Here is a 14382-nt window from a genome sequence, read left to right as displayed (position 1 = left end):
TACTGTTATTTGCAATATTTGGTGGGTAGGCCTTTGAAAATTGTAACACTCTCAACAGCAACAGAATGAAGTTGTGAGCATCTTCAGAACCCGATGACTTCAACAGAGCTTGAGACTGCCAAAGCCTTCAGAGATTTAATCTGGGAACAAAAACAATAGGCACAGGCAGTTTGTTGCACACCACAAATACTGAACAACATAACTGAACTGAATAGCATGCAAGCAGTTTCACAAGACTGAAGTTTGATTGTTTAGAAGCCATTCAGTTAATATTTTGGGGAAATATACATCAGTTTGAGAATGAAAGAACAGCTAAATTTGGGGATAATTGCTCTCACTCACTGTGTCACTCATCAAGGGAATTAAGAGTGACTTTGGCTCAGTAACATTTCAGAAATCTGCTGTTATGACAGAAGTACTAAAGAGATTATTGCTGAACAATTCAAATACTCTCCCTATTAGCCTAGAATAGCCTCAGCAATGCAACATCTCTTTGGAAATACTTATTAACTTTCCTAAAAATAATGGATTTCTACTCTATAGCTGTGTGTATTTGATTTACAGTACAAATGTGGGTGTGTATCTATTACTGTAGTATTTGCTTTGTCTTTTGTTGTTTGCAACCTATAGTATTTATGATTTTAAACACTTTTTTTTTAATGAAAGCAATTAAAGTAGATTTATGCACTTACTTGTATAACAACACTTTCAACAGCATACATCTAGCACCTGACACCTAAACCACAATTCACTGGAATTCAAGCCATCTTCTGCATATTCTGACTTTCCTGCTTATTGTATCAACAGCAGCAAAAAAAAAAAAAAATCCAAAAGAACAAAAAACCCCCAAAACCCACCCACCAAACACCGTGAACTTCTTGGGCAGAGGCTGAGAAGAGACATTCCTATACTGGTCCTTGTCACCAACCCACCAGCTCTCTCTGCTTTTGCTTCAGAGCCCTGCATCATCATCCCCTAAAAGGAAAGGTAAATGCTATCAAAGAAAATTTTTATTTTTCATCCCTTCCAGTTTCCTTTCCTTCTAGGAAAGCCAGTAAAAAAAGATATCCTGCAGGCCAAAGCCAGCAGAAACTCATATAGCGGATACTCTAAGCTCAGGCTTTTAGGAGTCTTGAGATCTATCCTCTAACTTTCAAAAACTTCATTGCTAAGAGAGTTATATAGACAATAAGCCCGCATTTACAAAAAATGAAGAAATCTAGCTCTTTGGATTGTCAGTTGAGTGTTCTGAAAATAACTGTCCACAGTGAGGGGGAAAAACCAACCAACGAACCCACCCCCGCCAAACCAACCTCACCTGTAGTCCCTGACAAAGAGAATGCAGTTATTTTTTGCACTAGGCACAGGTTCACTCCCCACAAAGCCATCGCTAATTTTGGTTTTAAGTCACACTAATAATAAAGTTATGCTTTCTTACCTAGCTCACCAGTCTGATGTATGGCATCTTTCTGATGCTGCATTCTACAGGAGTAAAGGAACAGAGTTAATTAGTAATTAGTCTAGAGGTCTGTGCTCCCTCATTTAAGTCATAACGTTTCACTGAGATGAGCAGAAAGTTTCTGCTCAATTGCCTTATTATCTAATATAGTTTTTAACGTGCCCACCACTACCAAAGAGTGCTTGCAGTTCCACACAGACCCTATACCCATTCTTACCTTATGTTTTGCCTTCAACTTCATATAACTGTTATCAGTTGCTGAAATGTGGCAAATGTCTGCTGCAGCCCCCTCTTACCTTATTGCTCTGCCAGCTTTTTACACACCTGCTTAAGGCAGCAATGCAGGAGGTAAGGAGAAAGCCCAGAAAATGGTGGTAGTGGTGGTGGGGAGGGTGGGCTGGAGAGAGCCAACTAGAAGCTTGAAATGGCGGGGACAGGGCGGGGAATCTACCTCAAAATTTCAGTAGATGATATTGCAAAAACCGTGAATGATCATCGTATCCCACCCAATTACCAAGAACGGAGGAAGGGCAAACGTGCTCTGGGTGTTCCTGAGCCGCGTCCCCACAGCGCTGACCCAAACTGGGGAGGTCTGATTGAGTGATTCTGGTCCCTCAAAAGCTGAAGTGTTGAGTCTATGTCCCTCTGGCAGCAGCATGCCTCTCACCTGGGTCCTCTGTGTATCCAAATCCCAGTAATTCCAGAGGCTTGGATTTGTCACCAGCCCTCAGACACGTTGTTCAGACAACATCGCTATAGTTCGCAGCCTGCCCTTGCCTAGGGATCCCACTGGAAGACTGTGGAGAAGGAAGGAAGAGACAAAAGCAGGAGACGGCTGCTGCGTTGCAGAAATCCAGCTGGTCCCAGAGCTATTATTTTGACCACCACTGATGGGACTGACCCTGATGGATATACAGCATTGGATGGAGCTCATTGCAAACTTGTTTATTCTGGCAGCTCCCTGTTTTTTTTGGAATTGCTTATTGTTATAGCATGAGTGTCAATTACTTATTTACAAATGTCTGGTACCAATAAACTCTTTGTTTTTTACAGTACCGGCTTGCAGCTTGATTTAGAAGTGGTTTGCTGCATGCCAACTTCCTGAAGCAGAGGAAATAATCTTTTAGCAGAAATTAACATTTTAAGAAGCACAGGCTTTTTTTTTTTTTTCTTCTTTTTAGGAAAAAACTATTCAGAAAAAGAAGAGGAAAAATTCATAATTAACACAAAAAGATTTCCCAACACAAATCTTAGTCTTTGAGTCCTTGGCAAAACTCATACTGTAATACTCCACAGCTATTACTAAATTGGCCAAAGACTAGTCAACACATCAGAAATGTATACCTGTGTGGCTGCTGCGGCATGTATATTCCTGTTTTCTATTCCTCATCGTAAGCTGTTCTTTATTTCTGAGGGTATGTTAGTCATTAACATTCACTCAATAGTCTTGCAAACTTCTTTTTAAAATCAACTATTAATCAAACATTCAATAATTCAGTACAACTGTAAAGTATAGGGCTCACCATTATTGTTTCTTTCCTTAGTGACAGTAATTTTTAATGGAGCCATCAAAGTATATAGCTACATACAAAGTAATGAATTACATGGTTCTGGAAGAAATTTGCCAGGAATTTTGGAATGCATCACATTAATGAATCCAATGACCACCCAAAGCTTTAGAAAAATCCACCTCAAAATCATATGGGCAATGTCTTTCACTATCTGAGCAGTTATGGATATTGTAGCAGTGCTTCTTTAGGACAACGAATGATAAAAAGAAAATCCTCATGTATGTGCTCTCAAAGAACAGTTAACTCTTCTGTTTCAAATAACATTTAACTAACTCTTCTATTAAGTTCAGAAGAGGGTGATACTGCCTTTCACAACGCAGCACATTGTTAACTGGCAATATTGTGTTAAGTTTGGAGAACTACTGGATTAAGTTATTAAAACTTTTTAATTACTTGAAAGTTAGTACTCTTTATCCTGGAGCTTCCTTCTAACCTGTGTGGAGATCAATGTTTATGGGAGGAACAGTCTGCAAGTCTTAAATGATCTCCATGAGAAATTCGTCAGGATGACTGTAAATAACTGTGAAGCAAGAGGCCTTCCCTCTGCTACCACGGCATCCAGTGAGACCTCAAAATGCATCAAAACCTATGACTTTATCAGATTAATTTTCATTTCTCTGCACCTCTGGATTTTTAGTTCGGGTATAGTCACATGTGGAAATGCCAAAATACAATTCTCATAGTATATCCAGCCTGACAACAAATAGAATCTTACAATAATAATTCCCATTGGAGAGCCTGTTTTCATGAGATTTGAAGCTCAAAACATATATTCAAAATGTTCAGAAGCTTTGAAGCAGAATCCAGGATTCTTTATGTTTACTCAAGTACCAACTTCCAAACATTTTGAGATTCACTTATTAAAAGCTCTGGTAGAAATGTGTGGTTATACAATTGCAATTACATACCATATTGTGCAATGCACACAATAAGTACATCTTCAAAAAGCAGAAGAAATCAAATGAAGAAATTTTCTCTCTAAAGTTTAATGCTGTATACTAAAGTCACCCACAACAGAGTGCAATCATTTAGCTTTCATCTTGTATTGTACAGGGACTATCTTAACGATTCAAACTAAAAATACATAAGTGCTTTAGTACAACTCACCTGAATGCTTGAGTGACACCAAGACTATAGTATTGTCATCAGGGTACACATTGCACCGCTGTAGACCTTTCAGCATTTACAGCAATAGGATTTCACCCTGGGTGCGTTGTGGTAATTACTTCTTGAAAATAATTGGTTATAAACAGGCAATTCCCATCCCGGTGACATAAATCTGGCCATATAATTAATGTATTGACAGTCGTTATCACCGTTGGTGACACAGCCTCTCTGAATAAGGGAACAGGAAGACACTCATATGAAAATATCTTGCTTTGCATCCAAACATTTTAACAAAAGATGGAATTACCTAAGTTGCATCTTACCTTTAATAAGGGTCAACTTCCCTAGCGTTGTCTTCCCCATCTGAACAAAGAGGTTCATTTGTACGTGACCAAAGGTATATTTAATGAGCTCCCCAGCTGTGTTATCAGAGTAATTTCACATGTCCTAGAAACAACACAAGAAATTAGTTTTCATTAAAGAGTTCAAATCTGATTTTATTTTTGGTTATTAATTCACATTTCTGCCTTTTAAAAAAAATAGACTCCTGGAATTTGCAGACTCTTTCAGGAATATTCCTCCTCTAACTGCCCAGTTGCAGAATGTAAATCATGACTTGCATGAAATGTAGAAGAAAGCAGAACTGAACAGTTGTTTCTAATATCTACTGAGCACAAACAACTCAAGTAGACAAACTGTCAAGGAAACGCGAGATGAACTTCGCAACAGCATGAAATAACTTAAAATTCCTGTTTATTTCAGTACAGACTAAGTGTTTCCTAAAATACGTCTCTGAAACATAAGCACTTTGAGCACATCGAGGTTGATTTACCAATGATCCAATAGGCAGAAGGTCCTACAGAAGTCAGCGGCAGCAGCTGAGGTGCAGCACTTCAGTAATGTTATCAAATGTCCTTGTGTCACCATGTGGCACAGGTCACCTTTCCTGAAAAATGAAAGCAAAACCAGAAAACACTCAATGCAGAACCGAAAAGACTTCCGAGATCAGCAGTAACAATATCGCAGGAATGGAAAACAGTTGGAAGGAAAAGATTCATGGAGGAGAATAAGGAGGATTGGTTCAGAGGTCAAGGGTTTATTGACTATTTTAGAAAAAAAATTACTGTGAAGATGATGATGAAGTGCTATAAAGTAATGAGAGGTTGAGAGAAGGTAACCTTACCCAAGAATTTAAAATTCTTCATGTCAGAAAGAAACAGCAGGTCATCATAATACTCCTGTGCATAGTAAGCTACTGTATTTTACCCACTTGGCCCTTTTAAACACAGTCACAAACACTTTCCTAAAGCACAACTTGCACATGATGTCAAATAATATTTCCCTCAAAGTCATCTCAATTTGAAGTCACCAAGAAAGGAGGTGGCTTGTCCCATATTTAAATACATCTGGCTTATTCCCATTTGTTTTTATTTGGATTTTTTTTTTTTTTCTGCCAGATGAAAGAGACATCTAGTATGTACTAATTTCTCCTCACCACGCTACTTCCACACTGAAAGCCACTCACATTTCAATCTCCTTATCAGCCTTTGTATCATGGTCCTTTCTGCTGAAAGCACATGTTAGCATTATAGAATAACCAAAGAGAGGTAGCAGGAGGTTTTTGACAGCTGTACTGGGGACATCTGAGGCTTTTGCATCTGGGGAAGCTGGTGAGACTGTTTAGGATTTTGGGACAAGCACGGTAACTGCTAAAGTGATCTGGAGTTAAATGCTCATATCAGCTTTGTTGACATTTAAATTAGTACCTGTGGAGACACTAAGATAAATGCTGTAGTTTAAAGCTCATCAGAACTACAGCTAGTAAAAAAACCAGTGGCAAAGATTTTTTTATTATTTTCTTTCAGTGCTTCCGTTCGGGAGTAGAAAACATTTTTGATCATGGATTTTTATGGTTGCTCAGCTCTAGATAAAAATACATTTTATACTAACAATGTGTTGATTATCGGTGCTGCATCTTTTTTGCAAAAAATAATACTGCAACATTGATATTTAGAAAATTTCCTCAGGTCATAGCAAGAACTGTAGACTCCAGTCCTCCCTGTCTAAGCTCCCATCACAGAAGTGGTGTCCAGTTGTTCTTAGGAGGGTAACATTAGCAATGGGAAATGGATTGTAACTTTCCTTCTTCTGTTTGGTACAAGGGTCAGAAAATACATTCTCTCTAGAAAGAGTAGTTTTGCGTATCCCTGGGAACTTGAAGTTTACTACATTTTTCAAGTTGTTATTTTTAATGCTTCAAAAATGTACAGGTACTTAATAAGGGATTTAGTCAAAGAGGAGACCTGGCACAGGATTCCTTTCAGCTAATTTTAACTGTCTGAAGGTTAGGTGACATGACAAGATTAGTCATACAGACAAGAGACACTGAGAAAATAATTCACCTACCCCACATTAAAGCCTGCTCCTGTAGATCAGCATCTGCTGCTTGCTTCTGTTTCTCCACTGAGTAAATGCAGAGCTTTGACTCTGAGTTCACATCAGACCTATAGCTTTCAGACGGGTAAAGACAGAGAAGATGACTTGTACCCTTGGTGCACAGAAGGGAGGGGTTTAAGCAGTGTACAGACGGCAGGAAGAGAAGAGTGGGTCAAATACTGCATAAGATCAATATTGGAAGATCTATCACTATCCATAATTTAAGATTCCCATCGCTAACCCTAGCATGGTGCAGTTTTTGTACCCCTCTAGTCAAAACTTCATAAATTGCCTCTCATCGCATCTGGTTCTTGTACTCTGTTCTTCATAGCTCTAACAGAGTACAGAGCTGCCCGGGCCCTCGAGGGACACCTCTCATGCCCTCCTGAGCACCTCTCCCTCTCTCTGCCTCCAGAGCCCTGCCTGCTGATGCCCCCCTCATTGACTGCTTATTACATTTTCAACCAGAGTTTTCACTCCCATTAACCCTTTGTTTCTGGAAGAGTCCCTGTAAACAACCAGGATACCCACAAGCATCTTTGGCAGCATCTTTGCTGCTTTGTTTTACCCATTCCCGCCTGAGCCTGCAGCCATCCCTCTGTACTTGAAGTCTAAACTCTTTGGTGCTGGGACTGACTTTTTGTGCTTAGCACAATGGCATCCTAGTTCACAGCTAAAGGTCTATGATCTTTACTATTTTTACTACCATATATAATTGGAAACACAAACACCAGATGGGATTATTCTATTAACAATTCCTAAGGCAAAATGAAAACACAGCACTGTCCTGCCTCACACTACAAGAGTTTTCAGCTTGGGGTCCATGAAATCCCCATGTTCAGAGAGCTTAAGCTAGAAAGAACGCCTGGTGTCAGTAAGTTGGAAAAAAAATTAGGAGTTTGCAAATCAAAAAGAGGCTAGAAAAATACTGTACTAAACCAAGAGTGAAAAACCTCATACTCTGCATAAACGTGCGCCTGTTACAGGCTCTGGGAAGTTATTCCCACTTTTCAGTGAGAATGTGAATCAAGCCGCAGGTGTCTGGGAAGATACACACCCTGTAAACGCAAGCAAGCTGATAGCAGTGCTTCAGTGTGTCTGCTCCCAGGAAGGCAGAACTGCTGTTTCTGTGGCTGTACGTTTCCATCTATGACAACACTATTTTAAAGTGTATCTTCCCATCACACTCCGTATCATGCGAACTGCAGAAACTCGTATTATCTGCTGTTCCCATCCCATAAAAAACGTATGACTTCACTATACTGGGATTAAAAACTGCTCCTAAAGCAATGCAGTAATTTAAATTCCGTTTCCCAGATGGGCAAGGCAAACAAGCGGTAGATGGACCTTCCAGTTAGTCTTTTTTTTTTTTTTTAAATAAATGATGCATGACAGTCATATGCTAAACTCATTTGTCAATCTTACTTTTTTTATCTATTGTCTGCAAAATGCAGCAACCTAACCCTGGACTGATGGAAGGGAGATTTTGGGGCTGTGAATTAAAAACAGCCTGCTACGGGGAGCGGGGACAGGTGCAGGCTTTGGCCAGCTAAGGAGGTGGAGGAGTCGATTGTGAGAAGGGTCTAGACAGGACCATTAATTAGGAAGGGGGGAAGAACAGGGCACTTTGTCAAGCCAATTTTAAAACCCAAGACCTTTCACCTGAAGCACCCTGGTCCGAGTCCAGCCATGACCAAGGGAACTCCAGCTTGTCCTGATGATGTGATGGTAAAATGCTCTGCACACATGGTTGGTGGTCTTGGATCTATTCCCAGAGAAGTAGAGTTCCCAGCTCGGCTCAACTTTGGTCCAACTGGCAATCCTTGTTTTGTTATAACGAGGCCCAAGGTGAAAATAAGCTGGAGAGGCGCATTGTTTCTTTCCTCCTGACAGGTGCCTCTCCAAGGAACTGCTCACACACTGGCGTGGCCACATGAGTTGGGCCACAGACATCAGCTTGAGCCGCACCACGCTGAGGAAGGTGACACAGACCAGCCACCTCATGGCCCACGAGGAGGGGTCTGCTCAGGAAAGGAAGAGGCCATGCGCACCCGTGGTTTTATAAAAAACCCTGACCACATGGAAAGGTGGAGTGATTTCATTCATAGCCAACGCAAGGCAGCCCTCAAGAGGACGTGATGGATAAGCTGAGTGGTGCAGTCCAGTAGAGCTGTCCACTTCTCCTGGGAGGAGAAGAGCAAGCGCCTGCCATAGGTAGAAGAGGTTATGGATGTGTGTATCCCTGCTCAGACAAAGGGACAACTCTGACACTGACAGACCCATACGGGTGTGATTCTGCGTGAGCCCACAGAGTTTGGGCACGTTGGGCCCTGTTGACCAATGCTACGACACCTGTTTGGTGCCCTGTGCACCAGGCTGATTCATGTGGTTATTAAGAGCCATTTATCTACCAACTCAGGAAAAAGAAATAAGTCAAAATAAGCTATGCAATACAGGAACTCATTACATTATATGAAATATAATGAGATCTAAAGGAAACCAATACTTGCCACCCATCAATTAAGCGAACACTATATAGCTTTTGACCATAAAATGACACCAGCCTTCAAAAAGGCGAGTTGGACACGGAAACATCTTCTATATATGACTGTCATGCTTTTTTTAAGTAGAACTTCCCTCCTTCCCTCCTGTCTTCCTAATGCTATCAGTCTTTCCTTTCCAATACCAAACGGTTAAAACCAGAGAAGTCTCACCAAACTATCACATTACTCATTCCCCTGAAGGGGCAAGACTTCTGCTCAGGATTTCTTGGATCTTATTCCTTGAAATTGCTTTATTTTTAGTTTTTGGAAAGTTGCTTTTCCTCATGACAGTTTTTTCTCTGCTGTTTGGTTGATTTTGCAGTGGAAAGGGCAAGGGTGTTCAGACTCACGAACCGGGAAGGTCGATGCTGGGGTGGAAGGGCCTTTCAGGTGTTTTCTAGGAAGTCAGACTGCATCTGCCCACCGGCTTTTGTTTGCTGGTATTTACTGACCGAGCCTGGAGCTCTGGGAGAAACACTGGACCCAGCTATACTTGGGCTGTAACAGGAGACTGAGCTTTTACATATCATCCTTTATCTATTCCTAAGTTTACAAAACTTTCCCTTTTTAAAGGCGCTTAGCAGAAGCCTATGCATCAGGGGAATACGAGGTCAATGACTCAGAGTTTATCTGGAAGCATCCCTTACTTTTTGCAGCCAAGCTGTATGTCTCTTACCTTCACCGTCTTCAAAACAATCCCCAAAGCACTAGAGATATACAGAGGGACAAAATCTACAGCTCATTTCAAATCCTGAGGTGATTCACCCAGTTCTCAAGATAACAATATCATGTTGGAATTAACATTGTTTTGTTTTTTAATCAGCTGTACCATCATATGTCTCTTTATATCACTCTTTCCACTGAAAAACCTAAAAACCACTTTCCCTTTTTTCTCTTTGCTTCTGTTAACAAGCCCATTTCCCTCAAAAAAAAAAAAAAGGGTCTTAAGAACTATGCTTCTATATAATTTAAACAATTTTCAACTGCTTTTGAAGATTTTCAAACATTCACATCATATTTCTAACAAAAAAACCCAGAGTTCTACTTGTATTAGTTTTGTCCCTTAGAGCCCTTTTCATTGTTTTTCAAACGCACCTGAGCTAGGAAAACCAAGGACAAATTTAAACAAATCTGTATTTAGTGACACAAATTGAGAAACAATATTTTGGAATTGGTTTTGATTGGTGAAGGGAGTGAAGGGAAAGACAGCCACTTTAACATGATACATAAAAAAGTTTTTTGAATATACTAGACATTGCATAGGATGAAGAAAGATCTTTACGCTACTTAGCTGTTCTCAAGCAAGGCATGTTCTTAGCCAGAATCTAAAAATCCAACAATCTAATATCCATATTTTGCACTTAATAAAAAATTTTAAGCATTTAAATGAATTTAACCTTATATATCAAATGTCAAGGGCTAGACTTCTACTGTATTTTTTCCTGTATATGCAGTAAGATGAACTAATCTTCTTGCCTCTGAATGAGATCACATTAAAATGGACAAAATTATTTAACTGAACACAATGATTTAACTGAATTTACAGTTCCAGGAAAATAAGCAAACTTCCCAGTATTCGTTTCTACATGATAAGTGCTTGGCAGAAACAAAACACTTCATTTAGGGGTGTGTGTTCAGAAGCCCTAAGCTGCCAGTCCTGACATGGGGGGCACTTTTGATTTGTCATTTGACTGAGATGTCTAATGAGGACAAATCAAGTGAGATTTCCAGAGACACTGACTTTTTAGCAATTTTCCTGGCTTTTGAGTTGAACTTTTCAACAATTTTCATTAAATAAATTCTTCCTATGACTGCTGTAATTGTTACATTGCTGTTGCAACACTTGCACCTGTCATATCATCAGCAGACATACTTTCAGAATTGCAATTTGAGTTTAAACCCTATTGATAAACTTCTAATACACTGGATATAAAAAGAGTCCATTTACTTTTGTTACACTTACAAATCCTGCATACCACGCCACACTTTTTACTCAAGTGCAAGTTACTTTCTGTACATTTAAAAGCCTTGAACTTTCTCACTCAAGCTGGGAGAACAGCTTCTCAAGGGCTCAGCCCGGAGAAAAGGAGAGGGCCCGTTCCCCTGCCCCGCAGCATGCCATGCCAAGGGCTTGGACAACCTGCTATCAAAGGCAATGTGTGTTCCACAGAGGTGACCTCCTCCGACTCAAGCCACACGAGCTTTCCAAAAGAAACTGCAAGGAGGCAACAACCAGGCACTGAAGCCAGCAGAGCAGCTGTAGAAAAAGCTAACGCAGGGACTGCTGATACCAAAAATATTTCCTCGATTCTGACTGGACTTAAACTGCCCTTGACAACAGGCTGCTTGATCCAAGCTTGTTCCACTCTCATCTCAGTCCCTTCAATTCTGCTGTCCCCCACAGCTGCCCTTCTTATCTTCCTCTCCTTCCCTATTGTTTCCCACAAATCTCCACTTTTTCTTGTCTTTCTAATCCCTGAATAACATTCCCTGCCAAAAAGGGAGAATTAACATGTCATTTATCATCACAACATTGATAGCTATGTACTACCCCTCTCCCTACCATTCCCTTCCCATTTTGTCTATTTATATACTATCTCTTCAAGGGAGGGAGATTATCTTTTACACTACCATTTGTACAGTGTCCAGCAAGCTGTGCCTGGCTTTGGTTGGTCTCTCATAAATAACACAATCAGCAAAGCCTCTGCAAGAACAAAAGCAAGGAAACTTCCTCTCCAAGGACGTTTGATAGCGATGAGATATTTTCTCAAGCTGAACTCCGGCAGAAAGTACCATGGTCTCACCATGTAGAAAATTCCTACCATTAGTCATTTGACTTAAATGGGAGAGCTGTCTATACTCCTAGCACAGGCTATAATTCTTCACTCATAGCCTAATAAGATGCTTCCATTTTCTCTTTGAGTTTCTCCTTACTAGTCAGGTAGTACACAGCTACAATACTTGGTTTCTTACAAACCCCAAAAATAGAACACAACCTAGACTTTCATTTGTCCCAAACTCCTGCGTGTTGTTGCTAACAGCGTTTTTAAACTGAATAATTACACCAAGATCCAGATAATCTTTGGAATGTAATTATAGCAACACCTCAGATGATCTCAGCTGTGCCAGGTATATGCTTATCGGCATATACTTCTACTACAGAAACTTAAAAAAAACCAACTTTTTAAGATATGTGGGGTAAAGTAAAAGATCACTAGAAAGCTACAGAGCTTTTGCTCCAAAGTCACCAGAGTTTGACAGATTGTTGGAGAAATCTCTGGTTTATGTTTAGTTTGTAAGTTAAAAAAAAGAAAGATGCATAATGAAAAATTAGACAGTATGAGAAGAGCACAGCATCCTGGAAACCTGGGAAACTTCCTTCAATAAAGCTATAAAACAAACTCCCAGCAGTGTTTGCCAGGTTTTGTAATGTTCTTACCCATTAGCTTTCTGAACAGGCACTTATGGCTTTTCAGGGCTTCCGTCTGCACCGACCATCATTCTTCTGCATGGTCCTACGCAGCAATGACTGAGGCGCCTGTATCGGCAAGTCTCAGTGCAGATCCGTTACTCAGTCACCATGCCTTCCCTAAGCCATGACCGAAATGTGCAGCAAACCCTCTCATGCCAGACCCCCCCATCTGCCTCCTCAGCCTTCTTGTTTCTTGACTTGCCCTTCCCTGAACCGTCTCTTTTACCCTCCTATGGACACCGTCCTTTTGTTATTACCTGCAATAGCCACAAGCCGTGTGGGTTTTATGCTCTTGGCCAGGTTTCAAGTCTCAGCACTCCCCTTGCTTTTCGCCCTCCACGCGCTAATCAGGGGTTCCCTAGTGGGGTTCAGGATCTAGATGCCTGTTTAACTTCTATCCTCAACATTTCAAAGCTATTAGTCAGGGCCTGGACTGTGGCCATCAGAATACGAGTACTGTAAGGTAAACAGTAACTCCCATATTTTCTTCACCCCCTGCATCTGGAAGACAAATAATGAGTCCCACAGTGTATTGTTTATTCTCATCCCATATTGATTTTAGTTATAATGATAAGCGAAGAGCTGCTTCCTGGCTATTAGGTGGAGCACAGTGAGGTACCACAAAGCATGAAGATGGGTACGCTGAGCTGGGAGGATGGCAGACCTGTGCCTTCACATACCTCGCCGTATTCTGAACTTCCTCTCCAATTAGCAAGCCTGGTCACTGTCACTCTAATGAGTTACCCATGACAGTCTGTATTACCTGCAAGACAGGTATGTGATCCAGACCAACCGATTGTCAGTGCAAACCTCTATGAGTAAAAACCCATTAAATCCCCAGGTGATCATGCCTCTAGCTGCATTGCTATAAATACACATCTACGCTATTAAGTAGCCCAACTGTTAAACTCATCTGCAAGTACCGTGCCTTCAGCTCATCACTGTTAATTCATTCAGGCTCCCCTCTTCTTCATTTTAGATTACTAAATTTTAGATTTTAGATTACTGGTTTAGATTTTGTTTACTAACTCCCAGTTTGTGGGAAGGGCGGAAGACAACAAGAGCTCATAGAAGACAGAGACAGCCAGAAAACACTTGAAGACAATCTGCAGCTCTCCTGTCAAGTCTCAGGCTGGAGACACTGGGGTCTATCGGTTTGCTTAAATTTTCTTTCAGCAGCAGCTCTTTCCTAAGTTGTCCTTCATATTCTCTGATCATTGATCATATCACTTCATCTTCATATGTGCAAATCATAATGTTTTCCTTCATTTTAACTTGTCCCTTTGCTTACCACCATCGAATTTTATTGCAGATCTGCCTTTTGCTGTGTATTATGCTCACATTTAGACTATATAAATTACATAAAATACACTATAGTTTAATAAGCTACATTAAACTACAGACTAATCAAACTACATAAATTTTAATAAATACCCAACAAAGTTTTAGGCTCTCTTGTACTCATACCTGTTTACCTAGCAAACCCATCCACCTTCTTTATCATAATAACAAAACCCGGTCCTCAACAACTGCCAGTGAGACTTAGGCGCATGTAAATTGGTTGCATTTCATCAGTATAATACCTAATCAAGTTCTGGTACACATTAATTGTGATCTTCATCATAAAAAAATCAGTGAACATGTAAAAGCGTAAACAGACGCTTTTCTAATAACCGTAATAGAGAAGACCAATTTACAGACTAGAAATATTTGTTTGCATGATCAACAACGATGTAACAGATCATGTATCTTCTGCCATATGTTACAAACAAATGCCTCCTTTTTTACTTTATG

Source organism: Gavia stellata, chromosome 5 (assembly GCF_030936135.1).
Source record: "Gavia stellata isolate bGavSte3 chromosome 5, bGavSte3.hap2, whole genome shotgun sequence".
Classification (NCBI taxonomy): domain Eukaryota; kingdom Metazoa; phylum Chordata; class Aves; order Gaviiformes; family Gaviidae; genus Gavia; species Gavia stellata.
The sequence above is the reverse complement of the archived record's forward strand: the minus strand, read 5'-3'. Positions refer to the sequence as shown.